The sequence below is a fragment of the Excalfactoria chinensis genome, chromosome 1 (assembly GCF_039878825.1).
Source record: "Excalfactoria chinensis isolate bCotChi1 chromosome 1, bCotChi1.hap2, whole genome shotgun sequence".
In the NCBI taxonomy this organism is placed as follows: domain Eukaryota; kingdom Metazoa; phylum Chordata; class Aves; order Galliformes; family Phasianidae; genus Excalfactoria; species Excalfactoria chinensis.
In genome coordinates, this window is record NC_092825.1 from 72,325,341 (window position 1) to 72,336,556 (window position 11,216).

Below are 11,216 nucleotides of genomic sequence, written 5' to 3' on the forward strand. Positions count from 1 at the left end.
TGAGTCAGCTACCTATACCTAATGAGCATGTGTCAGACTTAAAGTTCTTTTGATCAGTATTGTGCATCACTGCTGTAATTGTGATTATTATTAGGTACTGTACAAAATAGTGTGCTCCCCCAGGCTAGGTCTACTCCATATACTTTATCTACTGTGAATAGAGAGGGGGAAAAAAAAAAGTGGGGACTGAGATGGAATACTTTGTAACAGGCTTGTCTCCCTTGCTTTTCTTGCTTCTCTTCAGTGACGCAACTTTGGATTAGTGTGGCAATTAGTGTAGCTGATTGATCTTTGAGCAGCCAAAAGACATTGCTGGTTTTTTTTGCTGTTGTTTTTTTGTTTGTTTGTTTGTTTTTTGTTTTTTTTTTTCTTGCTTGATTGCGCTTCTTTTGCTGTCGTTTAACAAAGACAGAATCTGCTCACATTGCTCATAAATTTAGTTACATAAATTCTGTCATTTGTACAGTAGAAAAGTTTATGTCATTGAGCTACACTAGAAATCAAATGTTTTATGCAAAAAATAAAAGGGAGGAAGGAAGGGAGGAAGGGAGGAAGGAAGGAAGGAAGGGAGGGAGGAAGGGAGGGAGGGAGGAAGGAAGGAAGGAAGGGAGGGAGGGAGGGAGGGAGGGAGGAAGGAAGCCATATTGCACTGCAAATAGTGTGGTCACAGGAGTGGTATCCTTGTGGGTTTTTCAGAGCAAGTTTTCCTTTTTCCAAGCTTAGTTCCTGAGAATGTTACTCAAACCTCCCTCATTCCTTTAACTGGTGTGAGCATGTGCAGTCACACCAGTAGCTGGCACCACAGGCCTACACTCCCAGTCTAACTCCCGTAGCTAGCACTCGGCCCACTCATGTGGACCTCAGTAGCTGACACTCTGGGTCTGTTTAGCCCTTTCACATCCGCAAGCTACTAATGCTAGGACCCTTGCTCAGTCCAGTAGTTGTCACCAGAGGCCAGGGTGTCTACTCCCCTAGTCTGATACCTGTAGCTGAAGTCACTTGCACACATACAGATTTTACCAGTAGCTGGCACGTAGTCCTTGTGGCAAACATACACACAGAATAGAAGTTGAGATTATGCAGGGCAACAGTTAAGGAAAGATTTAATGAGAAGATATTATGATATGTGAGGGACTGTGATGATGAGGCCCAGGTCGGACTAGAATACTGATCAGCTCTGTTTCATATGTTGTCAGCTCCTTTTATCCTCGCTTCTTTTTAAGTTGCCTTTTCCTTCAACTTACCAGTGGCAAAGTCCAGGCTGATCTTCCTGTAACTTGCAGTTTCTTGATAGCCCATCAGTTTGCATGACTAGCAAGTTTTGTTTCTTGTCATTGTCTCCACATTTGCTTTGTTAGGTCTGTATCTCTGTATACTTTGTATCTGGTATCCCTGTTTTTCCTTTAGTTTCCCAACTGGCAGGGTCCTTGATCAGATAACCTTACTGGAATAAACATTCTCACACTCGTACATATGCCCTTATCAGTCATACTGATAAGGTTTGTTCTCATCGCTGCTTCCCTTACCATGTCAGCCAGGATGGTGTGCCTGTATGTTCTTGTTTGCTTATGGCTTCCTCTCTACTCTACTCTACTCTACCTTACCCCTTTTTGTACTGGAAAAGGTCCTTGACCAGATATCCTTAAAGGTGTGGGCACTCTGCTTCTACTTGTCCTTACAGATAATTGTGCCACATAATTTCTTAGTTGGAGAGGTCAGATTTTGTTACTCTGGTAAGAAGGCACATAGTAAGTGTACTGATAACTTGCAATTTCTTTTGAATGGATCTTTTAGTTTTGTAGAGACTGCTTGAATGTATGGAGACTATTTTTTGTGTGGTGGAATAAACAAGAAAGAAGAACACTGAAATGAAGAGAGAGTGTACATGGGGAAAGCAATTATCTGATGCAGTATTCAAAGAAAATAAAGTTAGCTTATTCAGACTTTGATCAGTTCCATGGAATACTATAAAATGAGATTATCTTCCTTGTTTGCTTTGAGCTATTATGCATTTGACATTGTTGTCATGTTAAGAACAGTAAAGCAGTTTGCAGACGTGTTATCACATCTTAAAGATTTCATTTACAGCTACAAAATTTAGAATCATTTGCAAAAGAGGCTGTGACTGGCTTGAAGAGGAATTGTTCGACTCCACTCCTAGAAACAGGTCTCTGAAGCTATTTTGTTTGTTTGTTTGTTTTAACCCTGTAAAAATCATCAAACACCAGAGCATGTTGTTCAGAGATGTTGTGGAGATTTTCCTTGGAGATTTTCAAAATCCAAATTGAACAAGGCCCTAAACAATCTGCTGTGACTAACCTTGCTTTGAACAAGAGATTGTAAGATGACAGCTAGGTTTGTCCCAAGATTAAAGCCCATTTTAAAATAATTTTAAATATATATTTAATTCAGTACAGCACAATCAAATTTATCTCAGTGCAGGTCACATTAGCATGATGTCAAACATAGATTTCCTTTGCTTTGGCAAGTGAGATGATTTGAGAACAGGTCAAACTGGAAGATCTCCAGTTTCTTAGATGTCATGGTTAATGAGTGTTTGTGGAGTATTTTGTTGACATGTAAAGGGAAATGGAAGAGTTAGAAGAGTGAAAGTATACAGTGGATGTAATAAATGATTTGGATCATTCACAGCTGAGTCCATGCCGCATCTGTATGTATCTGTATATGTACATCCTCTTTCCCATTTCACTTTAAGCTATAGATGTTCCTTGTATTTGTGTATGATTCAGGATTTTATTATGGCGTGTTGCTAAATGACAAGAACATCTTTAAAGAATATTCTCACATATCTTGAACCATTCTCCTCCAAAACTTCTCACTAAAACTGTAACCTGTGAATAAAAATCGAAACATTTTATCTGCCCAAAACCCAACAAAATTTTGTCTTGGAATCTAAAGTCTATACTTTTATATTATTACGGGATATTACATCTTCATCCTAAATTAAAGAGTTTGGATGTACAAATTAATTATCATCCTCAAATATAAATTAATTTTAAATGGAAAATATGTTAGTGGAAAACTTCAGTCTTCTTTGCCAGTGATCTCAGTGGACCAAAGCTAATGTACTACAGACCTGACAGATATGCTACAACTGACTCTTTTTCTATTTGGTGTTCTGTTTGCATTTTGGCTTGCAAGAATTCTTGCTTTCAAAATTGTCAGAATTTCTATAATTATAGAGCTTGCTCCTGGAAACCACCTTCAAACAACTGATGTCAGTGGGATAGATTGTGTGGGACAGAACCACGTGAGTGAAGCATGTGAATGTTTCATTTGCTCATCCACTGTTTTTCCATTACTAGAAGCAATGTTATGATAAAATATCAGGTTTTCTTATATGTTTTATAGGATAACCTTCATGTTATCTGTTCTGCATAGCTCATTTCCAAATCTAAGTCTGGGAAACATATATGAACAAATCCGCTTTTCCGTATTTGATTGACAGGTTTCATGTACTTCATCCTTTAAAAAAAGCAAAAAATTCATCACTAATTTCCAGCTAAAAAACAATTCCCAGCTTGTAGAAAATTTTTCTTGCATTTTTGTAAGATCCCTGTCTCTACTTGTGCTGCACTTTAACTAACGGAAGTTCCTCAGCAAGATCATCCAACTTTCTTGGCATTCCTTCTGTGAGACTAAGGAGTGAGATGAGATATGAAGGGAAAGCAACTGCAACATGACTGAGGATAACTAGAGTATTTTCTTGTGTTGTTCTTTGGAAGTCACAGGCCCCTCAAATGTGAACATGTGGCCACAACTCAGCAGTGTGGTAACTTTCCACTATCTAACAGGTATGGGTACTTCTGTTTGGCACAAAGAAGATATCCATGCAAATGGAATTCTGGGACATAAGAGAGCAAACACAGGATACAGGGGAATAGCAGGAGAGAGGGAGAAGGAATTCAAACAAATATTAGACTGAAACATGATACGACAAATCTGGCAGTGACCATGTGGAGCAGACTGCACAAAATTCCCAGTAAGTTATCCTATGCCTTGCTCATCTGACTTTGTGCTGTTTTGACTTATTAAATGACCCAGACAAGGGCACTGCTGCCTAGAAATGCAAGTAAATATTTATGATCAGTTATTTTTTGTTTTCCCTTGGAATAAAAATTAAATTGTATTTAGACTGAAACCCGTAGGCCTGATTTGTATAGATCTTTCCCTTGACAGACCTCCAAAGTCTGTAACTGAGTTTTAGTTTCTCCATAAGAGCATTTTGTCGCTTCTGCATGGATGAGTCATGGGCAGTGAAATCAATTATGTTTTTGTGTTAGGCTTAACATAAACTGATTAAATTTTCACTTTTAATTAGAGAAACAGATCTCTAAACTTGTATTATCCCATCCTTATATGTAGAATTATACAATTATATATTCTGCAAATCAGCAAACAATGGCAAGAGAATGTAGGCAGAGCTTCATAATCTTAACCTCTCCATATGGCCACCATTTACCCATCTACAAAAACATGGCAATAAAGAGATCGTTAAAAGCAGCATATGTATCCTGTGGGCTGAAGAAACTACAGAAAAGCTTGTGGAGTAATGCTATTTAGTACGTAAACTTCTGCCACCTTCTCCACTGCTCTCTTGTAGTCTATCACAAGGACAGAAGCATAAATGAGGAAAGTTGCCTCACAAAGAACCAAATATGACCCTCACTTTGTCAGCAGTGTACTTAAATTTCCTAGAGACAGGTGACCAGGAGGCTGTTAACTATTATTGTCCTATATTTCTTTGCTACTTAATCCATTCACAGAAATGCATTCACTATTTTTACTTGAAATACTGACTTTTGATTTCTTCTTTAAATGTCAAGAAAGATCAGAATCACTATAGAGAAAGCTAAAATGTAATTTTCTGATTACCACCTTCATTTTTGAGCTGTACAGTACTGATGGCCCTAATTATAAATTTGGGTAACAAATATCTGAGTCCTTAGGACACCCTCAGACAACCAGTAAACTTGTACCAATGCATCAGAATTATTACTACCACCCAGAATCACAGAATCACAGAATTATCAAGGTTGAAAAAGACCTAGCGAATCATCCAGTCCAACCATCACCAATACTTCCCAGCTAAGTCATATCTCTCAACACAACATCCAAATGTTTCTTGAACACCTCCAGGGTTGGCAACTCCACCACCTCCCTGGGCAGTGCATTCCAGTGCCTGACCACTCTTTCTGAGAAGTAATATCTCCTAATGTCCTGCCTGAATCTCCTTTGGCGGAGCTTGAAACCATTCCCTCCAGTTCTATCACTGATTACATGAGAGAATAAGCCGACCCCCAGCTCACTACAACCTCCCTTCAAGAAGTTATAGAGAGCAATGAGGTCTCCTCTGAGCCTTCTCTTCTCCAGGCTGAACATTCCCAGCTCCCTCAGATGCTCCTCATAAGGCCTGTGCTCCAGACCCCTCACCAGCTTTGTTGCCTGTGGAGAGTCTTATTGACAGCTAGCTAGCTGAGAAGGGTCACATAAACACAGTGCAGCTAAACAAGCAGCCGTACCACCTGCAAGGACAGCAAGAACAACAGGATGCCCTGTGATGGTGAGAAACTAGCCATGGTTTTGTGAACTTAGCAAGGGAGTAACTATCAGGATGATAACTACAAGTTGCAAGGATACTTGGGGATGGTATGTAATTGGGAACCAATGATGAGCTCCATTTTTGCACTATGTATGAGCTAATTATCCACATTATAAATGTACATGCAGCCAAGCAATAAATGAGACTAGCTGATCATATGTCAATGACAGGTGTGGTCGTTTGCTTTTCTCCCGCCGTCTCCGACAGTTGCCCTCCTCTGAACATGTTCCAGGGCCTCAATGTCTTTCTTGCAGCTTCTAGAAGGATCTGCTCCATGATCTTCCCAGGCACAGAGGTGGGGCTCACCAGCCTGTAGTTCCTCGGGTCTTCCTTTCTCCCGTTCTTAAGAGTAGGGGTAATGTTTCCCTTTTTTCAGTCATCAGGGACTTCATTCAGACATCTGACAGATGAATACACGTAGCTGTCATTCCAAATGCAAGTTTCATATCCCATGTTGCTAAAGCTGAGGAAATGTGGGATAGATGAGTGGACAGTGAGGTGGGTTCAGAACTGTCTGACTGGCAGAGCACAGAGGTTTGTCATTGGTGGTGCAGAGTCTGGTTGGAGACCTGTCACTAGCAGCTTTCCCCAGGGGTCAGTGCTGGGCCTGGTCTTGTTCAACATCTTCATCAGTGAGCTTGATGAAGGGATAGTGGCAACCCTCAGCAAGTTTGCTGAAGGTACAAAGTTGGGAGGATTGTGTGACACACCAGAAGGCTGTGCTGCCATTCAGCGAGACATGGACAGGCTGGAGAGCTGGGCGGTAAGAAACTGGATGAGGTTTAACAAAAACAAGTGTAGAGTCTTGCACCCAGAGAGAAATAATTGCATGCACCAGGACAGGTTGGGGGATGACATGCTGGAGAGGAGCTCTGCTGAGAGGGACCTGGGTGTCCTGGTGGACAACAGGTTGGCCATAAGACAGCAGTGTGCCCTTATGGCCAAAAAGGCCATTGGCATTTTAGGGTGCATTAAAAAGAGCGTGGCCAGCAATTTGAGGGACGTGATCCACTCTACTCTGCCCTGTAAGGCTTCATCTGGAGTATTGTGTCCAGTTCTGTGCCCCAGTACAAAAAACGACAGGGATCTCTTGGAAAGAGTCCAGCGGAGGGCCACAAAGATGGTGAAAGGTCTGGAGCATCTCCCCTATGATGAAAGGCTAAGTGAACTGGGTCTGTTTAGCCTTGAGAAAAGAAGACTGAGAGGGGACCTGGTCCAGGTCTATAAATGTTGGAGGCAGTCTTGAGGTGTGGAGTTCACCACCTTATCCTAGACAACTTTTCAGGTAGATTTCCCACTGCAACCTCACTCACCTCTTCTTTAGGTTTCAGGGCCTCATACCTAATACACAAAAGGGGAACCAAGCTAAGTTGGGATTGGAGTTCCCGGTGTCACCAAGCCGAGACCTGTTTCCATTCCTTCTCTCAAACTGTCTCACTCTGCTCAACTATGGCAGGGGAGAGGGTCTGTCTCTGTCTGGGGGTGTCAGCTTGGTGTCTTTCTTGCAGAGAGTTACTTCACCATTTTGTCTCCTGGTCACATTCCCTGATGGTCCTTAATTTCTCCAACTCCTCCTCAAGTTCCACCACCATACTCCCTGCTGCCCTCCCCCTGACAGCAACAGGCCAGGGTACTCCCTGCAGGCAGAAACCTGAACATTTCTGGGCAGGCCCTCCATCTTTATTGCCACAGTTTCCTTGGTGCAAGCCTGATGTCTGGCGGAGACCATGTTTAAACCTGTGGTCTCAGAGGCAGTCAGTAGGAAAGCAGGTTTTCTGAACAAAGAGGGACAGCACCTACCTGCCCTGCTGCTAGACACACCTCCCACATCTGCTGCTGCAGTACAGTATGGGCAGTGTGGGCTGTGCTCATGCACTGACTTCCCCTCCCTGCTATCAGTAGGCAACAATGCTGTTTGCTTAGCCTGGAAGTTAGCTTCTGTCCTCCTTATGGCTGCTTATAACTGAGCAGCCTGGTTAAGGTCAAGAGTAGGCAGTGCTGGCTCCACCCCTGCTAGCTCAGTGGGCTGCTCACAAGCTGCCAGCCCCTGGGGCCCAGGCACAACAATTTTACTGGTTTCAAAAAGCCCTAAAAAGAGCTTTTTTTTTTCACCCTTTTTGCTTCAGACCCCTTGCCCAGTGCAATCTGCCCTGAAACAGATCTCCACAAAAATTTTTACTATTTGGATATTATTGGATATTATTATTTGGATTTTGAGTATCTCTGAGGGTACGGAGTGCCTGTTCCAGTGTTTAACAAATCTCACAGTAAAAAAAAAAAAATATATCTGTCATCTTAGAGATACTGAGCACCCAAACCTGAATGGCAATTAGAATTAAAATAAAAGCAGAATGTCAAAGGAAAATGTATACTGGAGTTACAATTGGAATAAGCTATCAACTTGTAAATTGCAACCTTGAATGATATTGGTGTATTTTTGTGAGTCATATAATATTTCATAGTTATTACTCTTTTCTTTCTATGGGTGTTGGAAAACATCATCTAAAAATGTACAAGAAAATGTTTTTACCTACAGAAAGATGCTTAAAGATTTTGCTGAAACCTAGAAACTCAGAAGCACGAATGATAGTAACACAGCTACAGAGAACAGAGTTATCACAACTCATGATTTCTGAAATATATGGCTCTACAGTGCTATATAACTTTGAAGTCTAGTGATTTACTCTATAACATTAGAAAATCATGATCAAAATATCAGCAATGACCTACCTTTTGTAGACCAATTCCAAATCGTTTGGCTTAGCTTGGCTGCTAAGGTAAAGGAGAACAATAAATGTTTTTATAAACACATCAAGAGCAAAAGGAAGGCTAGGGAGAATCTCCATCCCTTGTTGGATGCTGAGGGCAACTTGGTCACCAAGGATTGGGATAAGGAAGAGGTACTTAATGCCTTCTTTGCCTCAGTCTTTAATAGTAAAACTTGTTGCTCCCTGGGAACACAGCCTCCTGCGCTGGCAGATGGGGAGGGGGAACAGAATAAGACCTGCATGACCCATGATGAGATAGTTTTGGACCAGCTCCAAAAGCTGGATACTTATAAGTCCATGGGGCCGGATGGACTGCACCCTAGAGTGCTGAGGGAGTTGGTGGATGTGGTTGCCAAATCACTCTCCATCAGTTTTTGGCAGTCCTGGCTGACTGGGGATGTACCGATGGATTGGAGGCTGGCAAATGTGATGCCCATCTTCAGAAAGGGCCAGAAAGATGATCCTGGTAGCTACAGGCCTATCAGTCTCACCTCTGTGTCTGGGACCTCTGTTATGGAACGAATAATCTTGGGAACCATCATGGACCAATTAAAGGTCAGCCAAGGGATCAGGCCCAGTCAGCATGGGTTTATGAACGGTAGATCCTGTCTGACAAACCTGATTTCATGCTATGACAAGATGACCCACTTAGTGGATGAGGGCAAGGCTGTTGATGTGGTCTATCTGGACTTCAGTAAGGCCTTTGACACTGTCCCCCATAACATTCTCGTGGAGAAGCTGGCTGCCCATGGTCTGGACGGGTGTACACTCCACTGGGTGAAGCACTAGCTGGATGGCTGGGCCCAATGAGTTGTGGTCAGTGGAGTTGAAGCCAGTTGGTGGTTGGTCATGAGCAGTGTCCCCCAGGGCTCAGTGCTGGGTCCGCTTCTGTTTAACATCTTCATTGATGATCTTGATGAGGGGATTGAGTGCACCCTCAGTAAGTTTGCAGATGACACCAAGTTGGGAGGGGGTGTTTATCTGCCAGAGGAAAAAAGGGCACTACAGAGGGACCTGGATAGACTAGTGTTCAGTTTTGGGCACCTCAGTACAAAAAGGACATTGAGGTACTGGAGCAGGTCCAGAGAAGGGCAACGAGGCTTCTGAAAGGCTTGGAAAATCAGCCCTATGAGGAGAAGCTGAGGGAGCTGGGGATGTTTAGTCTGGAGGGAGGTTTTGGAGGCTGAGGGAGACATTATTGCTCTCTTCCAGCATCTGAAAGGTGCTTACAGTGAAAGTGGGGCAGGTCTCTTCTCACTGGTGACAGGTGACAGAACAAGGGGAAATGGCCTCAAGTTGCACCAAGGTAAGTTTAGGTTGGATGTTAGGAAACACTTCTTTACAGAAAGGGTAAACACTGGAATAGGCTCCCCAGAGAGGTGGTTGAGTCACCATCCCTGGATGTGTTTAAGAGCCATTTGAATGTGGTGCTCAGAGACAGGATTTGTCAGGGTTTGAAGCCCTGAATCTGGAGGGTAAGGTGGCTGAGGATGAAGTGGGAGGACTGCCTCCTCCAAACTTTTCTAAGAAGAGGTGGTCAGCTCCATGCTTGAAGACTGCCTCCTCCACTAAAGAAGGGAGGGTGAGTGTCATAGGTGACTCCCTTCTAAGAGGAACTGAGGGCCCAATATGTCAGTGTGTGCTGTCTCCCTGCGGCCCGGGTCAGGGATATTTCTAGAAAACTTCCTAGTCTGATCCACCCCTCTGATTATTATCCTCTATTGATACTTTAGGCTGGAAGTGATGAGGTCACTAACAGAAGCCTGAAGACTATAAAAAATGATTTTAGGGGACTGGGAAGGTTAGTCGATGGAGCAGGCATACAAGTAGTGTTTGCCTGTATTACTATATTGGCAGGGAAGGACACTGAGACAACCAGGAAAACCCACCTTATAAGCAAATGACTGAGAGGCTGGTGCAAATGCAAGAATTTGGGGTTCTTTGATCATGGGGTGGTCTACTCAGCACCTGGCCTAAGGTCTGCCAATGGGTATCACCTATATCAAAGGGGGAAACAGATCTTTGCCCAGGAGCTGGCAGGGCTGGTAGAGAGGGCTTTAAACTAGATATGAAGGGGGAAGGGGACAAAAGCAGGCCTGCTAGAGATGAGCCTGGGGGAGTGGTAATGGAACTAGGGGTGAGGCAAGGGGCTCAGCTGAAGTGCATCTGACATGCGGAATCAGACTCTATAACCAGAATTAGGTTATAAAAGCAGGTATGTGTTTATTCAGCACTGGGCACAGATATATGTTATTGGATATATTATCTGTTATATGATAACAATACCCATTGATGGGTATTGACACTTTAGAAGGGACAGGCGAGGTAGGAAGGGTGGGGGAGTTGCCCTCTATGTCAGAGAGTGGATAGTCTCTGAGAAGCTCCCTCTGAGAAACAGGTTGAGAGCCTGTGGGTTAGAATTAGAGATGGGACTAATAGAGGTCAGCTGGTGTTAGGGGTATACTACAGGCCACCTGATCAAGGGGAGGCTGTTGACGAGGTTTTCTTACTCCAGATGCATGAGGTGTCCGGCTCATGGGCTCTTGTCCTGGTGGGAGACTTCAACCATCATAGCATCTGTTGGAAAGACCACACGGCAAGCTGCAAGAGGTCCAGAAGGCTTGTGGAATCCATTGATGATAACTTTCTAGTCCTGGTATTGGACAGACCGACCAAAGGTGAAGTGTTGCTGGACCTGCTGCTCACCAATGCAGAGGAGATCATCAAAGGCATCAAGGTTGGAGGCAGTCTGGGCTGCAGCGACCATGCCCTGGTTGAGTTTGTGATCTTGAGGGATGTGGGCCTGGCAAAGAGCGGGGTCAGGA